The following is a 15,961-nucleotide window of genomic DNA, read 5'->3' on the forward strand; positions in this document are numbered from 1 at the left end:
AGGTTCCCAGAAAAAAAATTTACTCTGTTTTGTGAGCAATGTATAATGTGGAAAGTATTGGGACAGAACACATAAAATAGTGATGAATATCTGTATTCTTATGAGGTTAAAATGTACACTTTTTTTAAAATTTGCTGCTTCTGTCATGTCACATTTAAGCCTGCTCCTGTTTGAATTGCACATTAAGTCAGAAAATTGTCTCCATCTTCAGACGATCCTTGGCAGTACATACTACACTCCTGGAAATTGAAATAAGAACACCGTGAATTCATTGTCCCAGGAAGGGGAAACTTTATTGACACATTCCTGGGGTCAGATACATCACATGATCACACTGACAGAACCACAGGCACATAGACACAGGCAACAGAGCATGCACAATGTCGGCACTAGTACAGTGTATATCCACCTTTCGCAGCAATGCAGGCTGCTATTCTCCCATGGAGACGATCGTAGAGATGCTGGATGTAGTCCTGTGGAACGGCTTGCCATGCCATTTCCACCTGGCGCCTCAGTTGGACCAGCGTTCGTGCTGGACGTGCAGACCGCGTGAGACGACGCTTCATCCAGTCCCAAACATGCTCAATGGGGGACAGATCCGGAGATCTTGCTGGCCAGGGTAGTTGACTTACACCTTCTAGAGCACGTTGGGTGGTACGGGATACATGCGGACGTGCATTGTCCTGTTGGAACAGCAAGTTCCCTTGCCGGTCTAGGAATGGTAGAACGATGGGTTCGATGACGGTTTGGATGTACCGTGCACTATTCAGTGTCCCCTTGACGATCACCAGTGGTGTACGGCCAGTGTAGGAGATCGCTCCCCACACCATGATGCCGGGTGTTGGCCCTGTGTGCCTCGGTCGTATGCAGTCCTGATTGTGGCGCTCACCTGCACGGCGCCAAACACTCATACGACCATCATTGGCACCAAGGCAGAAGCGACTCTCATCGCTGAAGACGACACGTCTCCATTCGTCCCTCCATTCACGCCTGTCGCGACACCACTGGAGGCGGGCTGCACGATGTTGGGGCGTGAGCGGAAGACGGCCTAACGGTGTGCGGGACCGTAGCCCAGCTTCATGGAGACGGTTGCGAATGGTCCTCGCCGATACCCCAGGAGCAACAGTGTCCCTAATTTGTTGGGAAGTGGCGGTGCGGTCCCCTACGGCACTGCGTAGGATCCTACGGTCTTGGCGTGCATCCGTGCGTCGCTGCGGTCCGGTCCCAGGTCGACGGGCACGTGCACCTTCCGCCGACCACTGGCGACAACATCGATGTACTGTGGAGACCTCACGCCCCACGTGTTGAGCAATTCGGCGGTACGTCCACCCGGCCTCCCGCATGCCCACTATACGCCCTCGCTCAAAGTCCGTCAACTGCACATACGGTTCACGTCCATGCTGTTGCGGCATGCTACCAGTGTTAAAGACTGCGATGGAGCTCCGTATGCCACGGCAAACTGGCTGACACTGACGGCGGCGGTGCACAAATGCTGCGCAGCTAGCGCCATTCGACGGCCAACACCGCGGGTCCTGGTGTGTCCGCTGTGCCGTGCGTGTGATCATTGCTTGTACAGCCCTCTCGCAGTGTCCGGAGCAAGTATGGTGGGTCTGACACACCGGTGTCAATGTATTCTTTTTTCCATTTCCAGGAGTGTATATTAGAAACCTGGAGGATGCCATTATTCTCCTGATTTTTTACTCTCTTGGCCAGTTTGTGTCCAATTTGTTACCTAATTTATTGCAATTAGGCTGGAGACCTTCCCCCAAAGACTAGGCAAACAGCAGAAGGCTGCTTACTAGTTGTCAGGAAATTCCATACATAATTCTTCATAAACCCAACTCCATTTGTAATTATTTCTTCTCTGTTCCTTTGAAACTGCACAGAGATAGTCCTGTGGGGCTGCCTAGTGAGTGCTCTTGGCAAAAGTGACTTAGTGGAGTGTTTGACTTTGACTCAAGATTGTAACTGAAAATGGATTGATGGAGTACACGGTGTGTTGAGTATGAAAGAAATTGACAGGAGTTTTGCATCAATATGCTAAGAGTACTTTGGTTGAATCAGTTGGAAGAGCACTGTGTGTGATTTATTTGGCTTTCATTCCTGGTCTGGCATATAGTTTTAAGTTGGCACAAATGGTTAAAACAGTGTGTACTTAACCAAGAGTGAAACAGTTTCATTCTTAACTTGTAGCTTATGTGAATACAAATCATTTACAGAGAAACTAAAAGTTAAGTGGAGAGTACAAGGTTTAGAATACATTTTTGCCCAGAAGAACAGGGGTGTCTGTCCTACATAAAACTGGTAAGCCTCACATACCAGTTAATCATCTCAAGTCAAATGGCTTGTGAAGTCCCAACACTGTCTCAAAAGTTGTCTACACTGAATTTTATCAAAAACTATGTGTTTGTGCATCATTTGTTGTGAGAAGCTTGTATTGTTGAACTGTTACAGAAATGGGACAGTTTGCATTAGAACAGCGGAGTGATGTTGTGGAGTGTTACATAATGACAGGCTCCATCAAGGAATGTAAAGAAATGTTTCAAGTGAAATATCCTGGTAGGAAACTCCCCACAACCAGCACTATTCAGTATCTGTACAAGAAATGGAGGGCTGTAGGATCTGGTTAGAATGTGCAGAGGTAAAGGCGAACAACAGTGAGGACCCGTGAAATGATAGACAGAATTTGCATGGACATTACAAGACGTCCCCGTAAGTTGGTAAGGAGGTTGTTGCAGCAGGTTGGTGATACGTTGTACATCGTGTCATCATTTGCTAAAAGATATAAAATTAAAAGCATATCATGTGAGAGTGGTGTAAGAGTTGAAATTTGAGGACCAGGAAAAAAGAGTTTAGTATTGATCTGGCTATTAACATCAGTTACTAGCGATTACTTGGACCCCGTGCTTTACTTTGTATCAGATGAGACCTGGTTTCATTTGCAAGGTTTTGTTAACTCCTGGAATTACAGACATTAGTCACAGGACAACCAATATAAAATTCTGCATAGAGTACCTCTCCACTCAAAGAAGACGGGTGTTTGGTGTGCGTTGTCTGGCTTGCGCATCGTTGTCCCCATGTTTTTCAGTTAAACCTTAAACAGTGTCTGATATCTAGAGATCTTTGGCTCTTTCCAAGCACAGTTGAAAGATGCAGAGAAGCTGTATGCAGAACACCAATAAGATGGAGGAGCCACTCACATATCCAACCAAAGTATGGCCCACATCACCAACATGCTCCCTGAAGACAGACGTGTCAGTAGTGGCCTCTGGCCCCAAAGGTTGTTGGACTTAACATCATGTGATTTTTATTTATGGGGCACACTAAAAAGCAAAGTGTATGTTGACAATCCTCTCACAATAAACCATCTTAAACAGAACATTCCTAGAGAAATTAATGTAACTCCCGCAGAATTACAGTGCGTTGCTGGTAACATCACCACACGAAGTCGGCGATGCCTGAGTGCCTATGGTCATCACTTCCAGTGTGTCTTATAAACAGATAACTGTATGTTTCTTTTTAATGTTACTAATACCTGTTCTATTTCAGTTTGTTCATTGTACTGGTTTTATGTGGAATACCCAGTACATAGGGGTGGGAGTAAACTTCATACCAGCACACAAGATCTGTGTAAATACCAAGAAGGACTTTATGTAGGATGTTTGCACTGAAATATCCTATTTTCAATTTGCTTCCAACACAAAATTAAATGAAATACATTTATTTCCTCTCAAAATAAGATGTGTGTCAACTTAAGTTTTCAGAATAAATTATGTCAAATCAAAACACTTCCACTTGAACCCTGTGGAGCAATGAATATTCAGTTTCCATCCAAGTCTACTGCAACATCTCTGCAAGTTTAGAACCAATGACTTCCACAATCCGAATTTGGAGATCTTGAAGGTCCCACAGTGCAGTGGCGAACATCCTGTCCTTCAAGTAGCCCCAGAAAGACAAATCCAATGATGTGATATCAGTCGAATGTGGAAGCCAATTCGTGTGTCCACCACATCCAATCCAACTTCCTGGAAGTGTTCAATTCAGAATTTTCCAAAGATCGAACAACCACTGAGGTGGAGCACCACCTTGTTGAAGCCAAAGGTTCAGTTGCAATTCTTCAACCTGGGGAAAAGTAATCACCTTCATCATGTGTAGGTACATCATTCCTGTAATAGTGTCCTCAACAAAGAAGAACAGTCCAATTATCTTGTTGCAATTGAAGCCACACCAGATGTTCACTTTTGGGCCACCTTGCACATTTTCCGTAATACTGTTTGGGTTCTATAACCCCCAGATGTGAACGCTATGCTTATTCACAGACCCAGAGACATGGAATGGGGCCTCATTGAAAAACATTACACTTGACAAGAAAGCACCTTTCTAGTTGATTTGGTTCAGCATTTCACTTACAAATCCGTATCACCATTGCTTGTCATCGGGCTTCATTGTCTGCAAAATCTGCACCCTGTTTGAATACAGATGCAACCATTTTTTGAGGACTGTAAGGATAGTTGTATAAGGCATCTGAAGTTCCTGTGAAGCCCGACAACTTGATTTTAATGAATTTTGTTGGAATGCTGGTGTCTGATCATACTTTCTTGTGAACACAGCAAAACATCTCTGCACTGTAACAATAGATATATGCTCTGCATACCAAAGCAAAGTTTCTCCCTTTTTCTGAGTTGGCATCATTTTCACTTTGATTGACAACAATAAAACAATGAAAATGTGCCAAACAGTGACAAAAATCAGTCAGCAACTTCAAGGCCTTCTACATACAGTAAACAAGTGAGATCTGAAACAAAGAAAGATTTACTATTTTTAAACTGCCTCAAAAATAGTGCATTTTGGTGCAGACATCCTGTATGTCACAAGCTGACCTTCGATCATCATCCTCAGCTTTACTCAACTGTAGTATATGGTAGGTTTTTTTTTCGATTGACCATGATCTTTCATGTAAAGTTGTTTTGGTTGAACTTAAAGTTAGTCTGTAAAACCAAAATAACCTTTCTTGCATCAAGTTTGCAGTTTATTCTGTTTCCTTTACAGTTTGTTGTTTAGTCTTGAGGTTAGTCTGTAAAACCAAAATAACCTTTCTTGCATCAAGTTTGCAGTTTGTTCTGTTCCCTCTACAGTTTGTTGTTTGTTCTCAGTTCGTGTTCTTCATTAAAATACTTTAACTCCACCTCCTTTTGTGTTTTCCTCTTCTTTTTATTTGATAATCTTCCCATTTGTATTTCCATCAATATAGAAAGGGTGGAATGCCACTCACATCATAGAGGTGACATTGAGTCATAGACAGGCACAAAAAAAAAAGAAAAAAAATTGTAGAAGTATTTCAGCTTTCAAAGTCTTTCTTCAGAAACAGAAAATTCACACAAGAAGAATTCATACACGTGTGGACACTGTCGTCTTTGGGCACTAAGGTCCAACTGCAACTGTCTCTATCGTGAGCAGCACTCTAGCAGGGATGGATAGCGGACGTAATAAAGATGCATGGGGTGGGAAGGAGGAGGAATAGCAGTTTGGGAATGGGGGAAGATGCTGAAGAGGATGGGGAAAGGAAAAATGAGGGGGAGAAGTAGTGAAGAGGAAAGGATTATGTAGATGTGTTGACAGAAGTGAAGGTGTGTGCAGTACTAGGGTTGAATCAGGGAAGGGGATAGGCAGGTGGAGGACAGGAGCTAGTGAAGGTTGAGTCCAAGGGTGCAGTGACTGGAACAAATAACAGGAAGATAACAACAAGAGGAAGGTCAACAGAGATGGCAAGTCCGACAAGGAAAGCGAGAACCAAAAACCTAAGATGCTGTGAATCCAGAAACCAAAACAATTTTGTGTAGTGAGATCAATACAAGAGCACAGTGAAATCATGGCTGAGGAGAGAACTGCTGCACTACTAGCTTTAAAAGGCAGCTGCGAGCACTGATAGGCTTGTCAGAGGGGCATGCCTTCACAACCAGCTCTCCATCGGTGACACCAGTGTTCGTAGATGTAGTACGGCCATGTAATAGCCATTATCATTTTCCAGGCCCTCCGGTGGGCCTCCAAAATTGCCAGGCTAGGATATCAGAAGGTGAGCTATAGGAATGAAGTATATATTGTAAGGAGGGTTCACACCAGTTCATTTCAGGAAAGCCAGTGTTGATGTGAAAAATACAGATGGCACACACTGGCTGTGAAGCAATCAGCAAGAATATAGTGTTTTGGGAGGAGGGTGGTGGTGGTGGTGGTGGTGGTGGGGGGGGGGGTTAGGCATCAGAATAGCACTGTGGGAGGGTCTGGGGAGTATAATGGGGGGCAGATAATTCTTATTTCAGGGCATGAGGAGAGGTGGTTGATACCCTGGTGGAGAATGTGATCCAGTTGCTCCAGTCCTGAATAGTTCTGAGTCACTAGTTCCCATTCTCCAACTGACTATTCCCTTCACTGCTTCAACCCACTGGACAGTGGGTATGTTGGGGATAGTAGATGACTGGGACACAAGACACAGGAGATCTGTTCCTGGACAAGGTTGAGAGGATAAGTACGGTCTGCGAAGGCCTCAGTGAGACCCTTGGCCAATTTGGAGAAGGACTGCATATCCCTACATATGTGGTGAGTGTTTGTGGCTAGGCTGTATGGAAGTGACTTCTAGATGCAGAATGGGTTATAGCTGTCAAAGTGGAGGTATTGTTGATGGTTGGTAGGTTTGATGTGGTTGAGATAATCATGCATGTCTGCAGCTCAGTGGCTCCTGTATGTAGTGAGTAGCAATCTGTCCTTTCCCTGTTGCTATTATTCCACTCTGGACTTTCCATTACTTGATTTTGCTTGCCTTTCTCCAGTTGTTCTAGTATCCCTCAGCTCAATAAGTCTGACAGTTCACCAGTATCCATCTGTTCGAGCTTGACCATCCTGTAGTAATATCTGAATTTTATTTTTAGACTTAATAACATTTTGTTATGCATAATATTTATTAAATACAGTGAAACCCCGCTTTTACACTTTTCAAGGGACTTCAAAAAAATGGTGTAAAATACGGAAAAATGTAAAATGTGGGAAATAATGTTTTAAATTTTGGTCCCTGATATGCCTTTGGACCACAAAAAACGGATCACTGAATGTTCCTCCTCTTTGGTGCAAGTAGACATCGGAGCTGCCATGATTAACAGCTTGGCAGCGATAACGAAACTAACCTAGCAGCTTGAAAATTGCAATGATATAACAACAAATAAACAAAGCATGCGTCATCAATGTAAAACAACAGTCCTACCAAAATAAACAAAAATGTAACTAAATTAAAGATAATAATTGACTTACCCTCGTATTACTCAAAGCTGCACTCATACACTCCTGGAAATTGAAATAAGAACACCGTGAATTCCTTGTCCCAGGAAGGGGAAACTTTATTGACACATTCCTGGGGTCAGATACATCACATGATCACACTGACAGAACCACAGGCACATAGACACAGGCAACAGAGCATGCACAATGTCGGCACTAGTACAGTGTATATCCACCTTTCGCAGCAATGCAGGCTGCTATTCTCCCATGGAGACGATCGTAGAGATGCTGGATGTAGTCCTGTGGAACGGCTTGCCATGCCATTTCCACCTGGCGCCTCAGTTGGACCAGCGTTCGTGCTGGACGTGCAGACCGCGTGAGACGACGCTTCATCCAGTCCCAAACATGCTCAATGGGGGACAGATCCGGAGATCTTGCTGGCCAGGGTAGTTGACTTACACCTTCTAGAGCACGTTGGGTGGCACGGGATACATGCGGACGTGCATTGTCCTGTTGGAACAGCAAGTTCCCTTGCCGGTCTAGGAATGGTAGAACGATGGGTTCCATGATGGTTTGGATGTACCGTGCACTATTCAGTGTCCCCTCGACGATCACCAGTGGTGTACGGCCAGTGTAGGAGATCGCTCCCCACACCATGATGCCGGGTGTTGGCCCTGTGTGCCTCGGTCGTATGCAGTCCTGATTGTGGTGCTCACCTGCACGGCGCCAAACACTCATACGACCATCATTGGCACCAAGGCAGAAGCGACTCTCATCGCTGAAGACGACACGTCTCCATTCGTCCCTCCATTCACGCCTGTCGCGACACCACTGGAGGCGGGCTGCACGATGTTGGGGCGTGAGCGGAAGACGGCCTAACGGTGTGCGGGACCGTAGCCCAGCTTCATGGAGACGGTTGCGAATGGTCCTCGCCGATACCCCAGGAGCAACAGTGTCCCTAATTTGCTGGGAAGTGGCGGTGCGGTCCCCTACGGCACTGCGTAGGATCCTACGGTCTTGGCGTGCATCCGTGCGTCGCTGCGGTCCGGTCCCAGGTCGACGGGCACGTGCACCTTCCGCCGACCACTGGCGACAACATCGATGTACTGTGGAGACCTCACGCCCCATGTGTTGAGCAATTCGGCGGTACGTCCACCCGGCCTCCCGCATGCCCACTATACGCCCTCGCTCAAAGTCCGTCAACTGCACATACGGTTCACGTCCATGCTGTTGCGGCATGCTACCAGTGTTAAAGACTGCGATGGAGCTCCGTATGCCACGGCAAACTGGCTGACACTGACGGCGGCGGTGCACAAATGCTGCGCAGCTAGCGCCATTCGACGGCCAACACCGCGGGTCCTGGTGTGTCCGCTGTGCCGTGCGTGTGATCATTGCTTGTACAGCCCTCTTGCAGTGTCCGGAGCAAGTATGGTGGGTCTGACACACCGGTGTCAATGTGTTCTTTTTTCCATTTCCAGGAGTGTATATCAGTTTTGTTATGATGAGTGATGGTGAGTAAGTAAGCTATTGTACAAGCAATAATTTCAGCTACCCTCAAGTGTATGCCTGTTCAAGTAACCTTAGCTCATTTTGTGTCCCCCCCCCCCTCCCCAAATCTATCCCCAATGCATGATAATGGAGCACACGCAGGAGCATGCATCTACACATCATGTGATTGAAGTAGCTATATGTATACAACGTTACATTATGCAAGAAATTTAATAATTTTTTAACATGGTTTATGTTCACTGATGTAAAAAAAGAAAGTTCTTCCATTCCCTACTTCACCCTCTTAGGGGTCAACTTTCTTTCCTTTTTTGTTCTTTCTAAAGTATCTAATGCTCTTCCTCAGGGTTCAAGCTAGCTCCGTATTAGATTTCATCGAAATGGATTCAGCGGTTTACTTGTGAAAATGTACCAGACACAGTTATTTTCACACTTTATGATATTGGTAGCGACACATAGATATAACATGTCGGTGATTGTCTAAGCATTGTGTTCATTGCATTAAATCTATTGCATAGAACATACCAATCAATAAAAGTGTTTTCACAAACATTATAAACTTCAAAAGTCAAAGAGTAAATAGCTTTTTCAAAAAGTAAATGTTTTTCCCTAATTCACATGACACTCTTAATATCAGTATATATCTTGTTCTATGCACTTCCTTAAGTAGCCTAAGTTCGTCCTCAGGGTTCAAGCTGTCTGCATACAAAAATTCATCGAAATCAGTTCAGCGACTAAGTTGTGAAAACATAACGCACATAGTTACTTTGACATTTAGAATATTAGTATGAATTGCAAAAAGTCCATTTTTATTGCAAATATAAATAATTAATTATCGATTTTTTATAAAGATGAATTACATTTAAAAAAATTGCAAATTACTATTTTTCAAACAATTAAAAATCCAGGATGGAATGTAACAGTTGTGAGTCATTTTGTTGTGCCTGTCTGTGACTCAGCATCTCCGCTATATGGCAAATTATTATTTTTTTCATTTTTATGTGTTTTACTGTGCACGGAGTGCCTTTGTTTAAAATATTCGCCGCTGCAGGAATCGAACTCAAGCTGCCCACTTTAGTATCCCCACCAGTGGACATCGATATGAATGCAGCTGATAGGGTGTGGGTCTTGCTGCAGAGTAGTGCAGCAAGTTCTCACAGACAGAATGTACGAAGTGCTGCATGAACAGAACTGCTGACCCAAGTGTTTACTTGCCAGCAACAATAGGCCAGACTTGTTATTGACCAGCACTGACACTGACCAGCTTGGATCAGGTCTTCATAACACATCATAACATGGTTCTGCATGTTAGTGGTTCAGTGATTCGTGCTGGTTGCATTTGATGCTTCCCTCCATGCCTGTCTCTGTGTGGTGTTCAGAGTCTCTGCTCCCCTACAGACAGACTCACATGTCAAGTCTATTTTCCTCTTCTGGGGTCCATTTCCCTGGCTTCTGTAGTTGAGCCACCACCAATTAGAACAGTTACATTTGTGCCAACAGGAAGATTTTGTGGCATTGGCACATGGAGCAGATAAAAAATAAGTATTTAATGATGTTTTAGGATGTTATCTATTCATTTTTTAATCAAGTTGTGCAGTAAAGCTCTTCTTGCTTCAGTTAATTTCAGTATCTCTTCATTATTTATTTGATCAATCCATCTAATTTTTAGCATTCCTCTGTAGCACTACGTTTCAAAATCTCTTATTCTGTCCTTGTCCCTGCTGTTTATTGTTCATATTTCACTGCCATGTAGGGCTACACTCCACACAAATACTTTCAGAAATACTTCCTAACACTTAAATTTATGTTAAGTTTTGACACTTCTTTTTCTCAAAAAAGCTTTTCTTATTAATCGCAGTCTGCATTTTATATCATCTTTACTTCTGCCTTCATTGATTATTTTGCTAACCACATAACAAAACTCTTCTGCTGCTTTTGGTATATCATTTCCTAAAACAATTATCTCATTATAATCTGATGAATTTGACTGCAGTCCATTGCCCTGTTTACATTTTTGTTGACGTTCATTGTACATTTTTCCAAGATGCTATCCATAAAGTTCAACTGATTTTTCAAGCCTTTTCCTGGCATAATTACAGTGTCATTAGTAAATCTTTAAAGTTTTTATTTCCTCCCCTTGAATTGCAGTTGTTTTACAAATTTTTCTTTAGTTTTCTGTACTGTTTCTTCTATGCAGAGATTGAATAGCATCTGGGATAGACTACAAACCTGTCTTGTATATATTCTAGGATTGTCAGAACTCAGGTGGAAAGGTAGAGGAAGTAGAAAACTGAAGAGTGGATGTATGCTGCACTGTTGTGGGAATGGTGAAATAAAGGGAACAAGTGACTGGTTGATGAAGGTCAGAGTGAAAGTAAAAAGGAATGTTATGGAAGTTCTACAAATATATGCCCCACAAGTTGGATATTGTGCTAAAGAGAATGAGGACTGTGAAGAGGAAATAGAAAGACCATTAACTGAACAGGTCATAACAGTGGGAGATCTAATGCTTACACAAGCACGGAAAGAGAGAGATGTATTGAAGTATTGGGGGTGGAGGGGTGGGGAAGGAAGAATAGAGAAGGATGAAAACTTTTAGATTTTCACAAAAGGAATGGACTAGCATTTGACAACACCAGCTTTAAGAAAAAGAAAAAAACAAAAGGTACAATGGTACACCCATGGTTAGCTGACTAAATCTGTGATAGACTACATACTCTATGATCATGATGAAAAGAGAATAGTCATTCTTTGCAAGGTAAGACCTTGTCCCGGTAGCGGCACAACCAATGGCAACACTGGTAAAATGAGTGGTGTCATCTCCTGTTGTATGTACACTGTTACAATGCATATGTCCACGTGTGGAGCCTTTGAAGAGAACAAATGTTGCTAGGCTGCACTCATCATCGTCGTACATATCCAGCATTTGGTGGCCTGGTGGTAAGTGGTGCCATTGGGTACACAACAAGATCATTGCTGGTTCACATAACTGCTTATTTGGACATAAGGCTTCACATGTCTCATGTGTTAATGCTGGTGGCTGTGCCCTATCTTTAAGATCTCTAGGATGTTATCTTATAATACGATAATGTACGATCACTTTTCTTACTCATGCTTTATTGATCTAGCTTCATACAAAGAAAGTCTGACTCTTGCCTGGGGCAGCACGTTCTCCAGATCTCTCGGCTACTGAAAACACCTGCCTACATGTTGCCTAAGAGACCAGCATCCAACCACATGCCAGCCACAGTTATTGATGAAGTCCAGCAGGGAGTTGAAGCGGCATGGCATGACCTGTGTGTGTCATCCAAAATCAAGTTGATTTGATGCCCAGCCATTGTTGCTGCCAGAGGTGGCAGCTCTCTGTACTAAATTTTGCAGTCCATATATGCCCAAATCATGTGCGAATTTAACCACGTATTCTTCCAACCGTACTGTATACTTACAATAAATAATACTTTCTATCCTTTGTGATGTTGCAGTTTTGATGGCTAACTGTTTATTACATGAAACAAAAAAACCTGTGGATTGTAGATGTTGCTGCTTTGCACACTGATGGAACAAAAATCACAACTCCAAAAAATAATTAATTTAGAGTAATGAAACTTTGGCAATAGATTTGTCTAAGCAACATATCTAAATATATCTAAAAAGAAAGATGATGAGACTTACCAAACAAAAGCGCTGGCAGGTCGATAGACACACAAACAAACACAAATATACACACAAAATTCAAGCTTTCGCAACAAACTGTTGCCTCATCAGGAAAGAGGGAAGGAGAGGGAAAGACGAAAGGATGTGGGTTTTAAGGGAGAGGGTAAGGAGTCATTCCAATCCCGGGAGCGGAATCTAAATGATTGACATTGCATGGTCACAGGTTAATGTAAGTACAAGATAAGCCATTGCAAATGTGAAATGCTGGAACATGAATAAGGGGTGTAACCTCCAGAATGTTGAATACAAGCATGCAAACATTCATGCATTGTGTTGTACAGGTGCCAGATGTTAGTATGTGAGATGGAGTTCTATGCCTGTTGCACATAGTTGATCAATACACCGACAGTTAATGCTGTTTGTGGATGACACTGGTGCTGTCATCCGATGATGTCCCAAGTATGTTTGATTGGATACTGATCTGGTGATCGAGTGAGGCCAAGGCAATATGTTGACACTCTGTAGAGCATATTGGATTAAAACAGCAGTATGTGAATGAGTATTATCCTGTTGGAAAACACTTCCTGGAATGCTGTTCATGAATGGTAGCACAACAGATCAAATCACCTGACTGACATACAAATTTGTAGTCATAACGACAAGAATGTGCCTGCTGTCATACATATCGGACCCCAGACCATAACTCCAGGTGTAGATCCAATGTGTCTAGCAGGAAGTACCGATTTGTAATTGTTTGTTACGTCACTGTGGTGCCAACTGCTGCTCATATTGCTGCTGCAGATGCAGTACAATGCCATACACTGAACACAACAGTCTTCCCTCTCGGTAGTGCCACATGGCCGTCCTGAGCCTGATCTTCGTGGAACTGTACGTTCCCACGACCAATGCAGCCAGCAATCATGTACAGTGACTGCATTCCTGCCAAGTCTTTCTGCAATAATGCAGAAAGAACATCCAGCTTCTCGTAGTCCTATTACATGACCTTGTTCAAACTCAGTGAGGTGTTGATACTGGCATCTTTATCACCTTAAAGGAATTCTTGACTAACATCAACTCACCACGTCCAAACTCAAAGTTAACTAACACTTAGGACCGTTACAACGTTTATTTAAAGCGAAACTAATTTGCATCCTCATAGTGGCACTACTGGTACCACTCGTGTGGGATGTGCAAATTGTGAAGAGGCACCAACTTTCTGGTATAGGAATACACCTACCAACCTTTGTTTGTCCCACAACTCCTTGTTGGTGTTGCGATTTTGTATTCTGTCAGTGTATAATGAGACTTAACTGTTTTCTGAAGATGACTAATGAGCAGAACATATTTTATGTGTATTAGGAGGGAAGACCCCAACTTATCTCTTTTGCTGGCATGTACTTAGTACAGTAATTTTTTCCACAGTGCTGTATCTGAGTGGTGCAATAAAGGCATTTTTACTTGATGCGTAGCTGAAAGAACAGAGTACAGTAATTTTTTCCACAGTGCTGTATCTGAGTGGTGCAATAAAGGCATTTTTACTTGATGCGTAGCTGAAAGAACAGATATTGTTGATGATCCACAGCTGCATGAAGTACTTCAAAATTAATTTTCTGACTGTGAGTTTCTTGATATCAGCTGTGTTAGGCATAGCTGTAGTACTACGGATGTTGAGGAATTAATAGTCAGTGATTTAATTTCTAAGTATAAATGCTTTTGTTTGTCATTGGTTGTTAGCCCCATGTTTTTTATATGATTTCCCAGTGGGTTTCTGAAGGCATTAATGCTTGTTGGGAAATTTACATCATTTTCTGCAAATGCCCATTTATTCCTCATGCTAATGAAACATATTGAAACAAGGAGTAACACGAAGTCTAACATTGAAGTCCTAGCACACATAATTTACAAGGGCAGTTCAATAAGTAATGCAACACATTTTTTTTCTGAAACAGGGGTTGTTTTATTCAGCATTGAAATACACCAGGTTATTCCCCAATCTTTTAGCTACACAACACTATTTTTCAACGTAATCTCCATTCAATGCTACGGCCTTACGCCACCTTGAAATGAGGGCCTGTATGCCTGCACGGTACCATTCCACTGGTCGATGTCGGAGCCAACGTCGTACTGCATCAATAACTTCTTCATCATCCGCGTAGTGCGTCCCACGGATTGCGTCCTTCATTGGGCCAAACATATGGAAATCCGACGGTGCGAGATCGGGGCTGTAGGGTGCATGAGGAAGAACAGTCCACTGAAGTTTTGTGAGCTCCTCTCGGGTGCGAAGACTTGTGTGAGGTCTTGCGTTGTCATGAAGAAGGAGAAGTTCGTTCTGATTTTTGTGCCTACAAACACGCTGAAGTTGTTTCTTCAATTTCTGAAGAGTAGCACAATACACTTCAGAGTTGATCGTTTGACCATGGGGAAGGACATCGAACAGAATAACCCCTTCAGCGTCCCAGAAGACTGTAACCATGACTTTACCGGCTGAGGGTATGGCTTTAAACTTTTTCTTGGTAGGGGAGTGGGTGTGGCGCCACTCCATTGATTGCCGTTTTGTTTCAGGTTCGAAGTGATGAACCCATGTTTCATCGCCTGTAACAATCTTTGACAAGAAATTGTCACCCTCAGCCACATGACGAGCAAGCAATTCCGCACAGATGGTTTTCCTTTGCTCTTTATGGTGTTCGGTTAGACAACGAGGGACCCAGCGGGAACAAACCTTTGAATATCCCAACTGGTGAACAATTGTGACAGCACTACCAACAGAGATGTCAAGTTGAGCACTGAGTTGTTTGATGGTGATCCGTCGATCATCTCGAACGAGTGTGTTCGCACGCTCTGCCATTGCAGGAGTCACAGCTGTGCACGGCCGGCCCGCACGCGGGAGATCAGACAGTCTTGCTTGACCTTGCGGCGATGATGACACACGCTTTGCCCAACGACTCACCGTGCTTTTGTCCACTGCCAGATCACCGTAGACATTCTGCAAGCGCCTATGAATATCTGAGATGCCCTGGTTTTCCGCCAAAAGAAACTCGATCACTGCCCGTTGTTTGCAACGCACATCCGTTACAGACGCCATTTTAACAGCTCCGTACAGGGCTGCCACCTGTCGGAAGTCAATGAAACTATACGAGACGAAGCGGGAATGTTTGAAAATATTCCACAAGAAATTTCCGGTTTTTTCAACCAAAATTGGCCGAGAAAAAAAATGTGTTGCATTACTTATTGAACTGCCCTCGTATTTCTTAGTGTACCTCTACCCCTCCCCCCCCCCCACCCCACCCCCACCCTCCTCCCGCTGATGATGCTGTGATGATAGCTGAACACTAGTCCTATATTCTACTCCAAACACTGAATAGTAGGTATAAAAAAATGCTGTGGGTATTTACATGTGCTTCTACATAGATGAAAGTATGTCCCTGATTTGTGAATAGTGCTGTCTTACATCAAAAGCTGAAGCTGAAACTCAGACTATTTATCAGTAGATTACAGCAGCTGTGGAAGGATTTATCATGCCTACAGCAGTGATAAT

General features: G+C 43.4%; 1 protein-coding gene across 4 annotated transcripts in view; it reads left to right on the forward strand.

Moving 5' to 3' along the window:
* LOC126262378 (intraflagellar transport protein 122 homolog) overlaps positions 1 to 15,961 on the forward strand; it is a 241,108-nt gene that overhangs the window by 26,306 nt on the left and 198,841 nt on the right. The window lies entirely within an intron of this gene.

The sequence above is a fragment of the Schistocerca nitens genome, chromosome 1 (genome assembly GCF_023898315.1).
Source record: "Schistocerca nitens isolate TAMUIC-IGC-003100 chromosome 1, iqSchNite1.1, whole genome shotgun sequence".
Taxonomy (NCBI): domain Eukaryota; kingdom Metazoa; phylum Arthropoda; class Insecta; order Orthoptera; family Acrididae; genus Schistocerca; species Schistocerca nitens.